At 69.4% G+C, this 3,371-nt stretch overlaps 1 protein-coding gene across 1 annotated transcript in view; it reads right to left on the bottom strand.

Moving 5' to 3' along the window:
* The window catches only part of NDUFAF3 (NADH dehydrogenase (ubiquinone) complex I, assembly factor 3), a 6,043-nt gene extending 2,905 nt beyond the window's left edge, over positions 1–3,138 (bottom strand). The window contains exon 1 of the mRNA XM_014946671.1: positions 3,027–3,138. The gene's annotated coding sequence lies outside the window, so the exon portion shown is untranslated. The remainder of the gene's footprint in view (positions 1–3,026) is intronic.
* Positions 3,139–3,371: the final 233 nt, after the last annotated feature.

Raw genomic sequence — 3,371 nt, 5'->3', positions numbered from 1 at the left:
GGGAGGGAGCGGGACCAGGGCTCGGCTGCGCTCCCGTCCCGCAGCCGCGGCGTGCCCGCCGGTCCCCGCGCAGGGGGAGCCCGGGGGTCCCCGCCGCCCGCCTGGCCCCGCCGGTGCCCCGGGGCTCGGCACGGCTCTGCCCTGGTCCTGTGCCCCCGGCACGGCGTGTCCCCGCCGGGGGGTGGCAGCTGCCAGCCGGGGTGAGCCCCCTTGAGCCGCCACCGTGACTTCCCGGCCCCGAACTCGCGGGCTGCCGGGTCCCGGTCCCCCCCTTTCCTCTGTGGCACTCCCGGTGGGACAGGTGGCAGCAGGTGGCAGGGGACTGGGGGCTCAGGGGGTGCCCTGGGGCTGGGGACACATGTCCCCCACCCCGTGCCACCCAGCCGGGGTCGGCCAGAGCCGCGACACTGCGGGGGTGACCGGGAGCTGCCCGGTGTCAGCAGCGGGAGTTTTCCCGCCACCGGGGCGGGGAGGTGTCGGCCATCACTGGCACCCATGGAGGGGCACCCTCGCTCGATGGCAGGTCCCCCTGGGCGAGCACCACGTGGGGCTGGTGGGGTTCCCCGCATGGTTTCACTTCCCCCCTGGGCGGGCGGCCGGGCGGCAGAGGGCTGTCGGCGCTGATGGCGGTGGGGGCCATGCCGTGCCGCAGGTGCCGGGGCGGGTGCCCTCCCTCGGGGACGGCTCGGGTTTCCGGGGGCTGCCGGGCTGGCACCAGATGCTCCAGCCCCACCGGGGCTTTGTTCGGAGCCGTTTCCTTTTGGCTCAGCCGCGCCGCCCTCCCCTTGGCACCCGGCCCACAGCACAACCCCAGCCTCTCCCGGCACCCCCTGGCCACAACCGGCCCAGCCGCAGTCCCCGCGCAGCTCCTCTGCCCCCATCCCTGCCGGTAAGTCACGCTCTCCCCTCCTCGGCCCACCGGCTGCCCCGGGGACGGGGTGGCATGGCGGTGGGCCCCCGTGCCCATCCCTCTGTGGCGCCGGCGCGGGCAACGGAATCCCAAAAGCAGCTGTCCCCGCTGCGCCCAGCTGCCCTGGGGTTTCGTTACCCGCGCTCCCGCCCCCGCCTCGCCCCCCACTCCGCTGCCCCACAAGGGGCAAGAGCCGCTCGCCCCCCTCCAACCCCTCTGTGGGGCTGGGGCAGTGCGTAGGGGCCACACTGGGAGAAGGGGGGTGTGGGGATGAGGGATCACTGGTGCCCAGCCTCGTGGCTCAGCCTCCCCACCCCCCCAACCCAGGGCTGGGGGCTCTCCGGTGGTCTCGTGCCACCGACAGCTAAAAATAGCAGCTGGCTTTCTGGGGACTAATCGCCGGGACGAGCGTGCTGAGCGGCGGCTCCGGCTGCTGGCCACAGGGCGGATGTGGCCACCTGCGCCGGGACAGTACGGGTCACGAGATGCCGTGCAAGCTTCCTGCCACCATCAGCCTACTCTGGGCACTCCACAGCCCCCCCAGCCCTCCCCCGGAGCTGGCAGGGGTGAGTGGTGCCCGGGCAGGATCTGTCCCCCAAAGAGAGAGATGGCTTTGGAATGACACGATCACTCCCGCTGAGCAGGCAGCCAGAGAGCCATCGGGGATGTCGTGTCTGTCCAAAGCTCTTTCGGCACCGCCGAGAAGCCCCACCACCACCCTGGGCCACCATGCTGCTGCAGGGATCCCCGGCGCTGTGGGGATGGGGACAGATCCAGCCTGGAGCCCTCAGAGCAGTGGCACAAGGTCGGAGCGTGCCCCCAGCCCGTGCGGGTGTGTTTCCACCCCCTCCCCTGGCTGGGCAGGCAGGGGTCCTGGGCAGCTCCTGCCCTGCGGACAGTCAGCAGTTGGTCTGGTGTGAGCAGCGATTCTCAGATCACCTCTTGGCTGTGGGTGGTGCAGGGAGCACCCCACCGGGCCACGGCCCTGCCCTGCCAGGGGGGGACACAGCCACCCCCCAGCTGGGGAACATGTCCCCTTTGCACTGGCCACCGGCTGCAGAGCTGCCCACGGAGCCCATAAAGGATTGCTGCGTTGTTGGCAGAGCCCATGCGATGGTCTGTGCTGCCAGGAGATCCTGCCCTCACCCCGGCCCCCCGCGCACACAAGCCCCAGAGGAACCGGTTTGGGCCCTGCGGGCAGAGCGGCCCCCCCGGCCCTGCAGGGAGGGCAGGAAGGGAAGGGCAGGGAGGGAGGTCCCCCGCTCCCCGGGGACACGTGCTCCCCGCGGGGGGGTTAGCGCTTCCTGGATACCCGCTCCCCACTGAGCTGGCACGGGGCTGGGTGTGTGACGGGCCATTGCCACCATCCCCAGGTTGGAGCTGGCTTTGGCTGTAGCCCTGGGGGGGGCGGGAGGGGGAACGGCAGCCCCCACTGCCTGCCTGACAATGGGGACAGGCTGAGGGGTTGGAAACTACAGGGCTCCGGGGAGACCTTATAACCCCTTTCACTACCTAAAGTGGGCCTACAGGAAACATGGGGACAAAGTTTTTATCAGGGTCTGTTGCTATAGGACAAGAGGTAATGGTTTAAAACTAAAGGAGGGTAGATTCAGACTAGATATAAGGAAGACGTTTTTTACACTGAGGGTGATGAAACACTGGGACAGGTTGCCCAGAGAGGTGGTAGATGCCCCATCCCAGGAAACACTGAAGGTCAGGCTGGACAGGGCCCTGAGCAGCCTGTTCGAGTTGAAGATGTCCCTGCTCATGGCAGGAGGGTTGGACTAGATGGCCTTTAAAGTTCCCTTCCAACCCAAACCATGCTATGATTTTACACCTGCTCTGTTCAGGGCCCAGGCAGCAGCGTGGGCCCCCCCTCCGCAAACCTGCTGCAGAGGAGCTCAGCTCTGCAGGTGCAATCACGACCACAATGGCAGCAGCGAAGCCTTTCCACCTCCTCCCTCCCGGGGCTGATGATGAGCAGGAAGGCGCTGGGTGGGAGGGCAGCTCTTCTCACAGAGGGTGCCCAGAGCCGGGGCTGGCTGGGGCGCACGGTGAGGAATAACCCCCTGCCCACACGTCCACCTCCGCCATGGAGCCCAGCCACACACCACACCTTGCCACTGCCGCTGGTTCTCCTCAGCCGGCCTGCCCCGTGCCCGGGGAGCCTTGAGGTCGAGCTGCCCGCCCTGGAGTCGTGCTGGGCTTCCAGTCTGGGTCCGCCTTACGCCCTCCGCTCCTCGGCCTCGGCCGCCCCTTCCCGGCCCGCCACTCCCATCATGGCGGCGCCGCTCTGCTCGCCACACACATCATGGCGGGCGCCGCGCCCGTTACCCCCAAGATGGCCGCCCAACCCGCCCGCCCCCAAGATGGCCGCCCGGCGATGTCACTTCCGGGCTGCGGCGGCGGAAGCGGCCGCCAAGGCTCCCATGGAGACGGGCAGGGAGGAGGACCGGCCGGG

This window comes from Calidris pugnax, unplaced genomic scaffold, assembly GCF_001431845.1.
Source record: "Calidris pugnax isolate Ruff unplaced genomic scaffold, ASM143184v1 scaffold81, whole genome shotgun sequence".
NCBI classification, from domain to species: Eukaryota; Metazoa; Chordata; class Aves; order Charadriiformes; family Scolopacidae; genus Calidris; species Calidris pugnax.
This window is presented reverse-complemented; position numbering and strand designations above follow the sequence as displayed.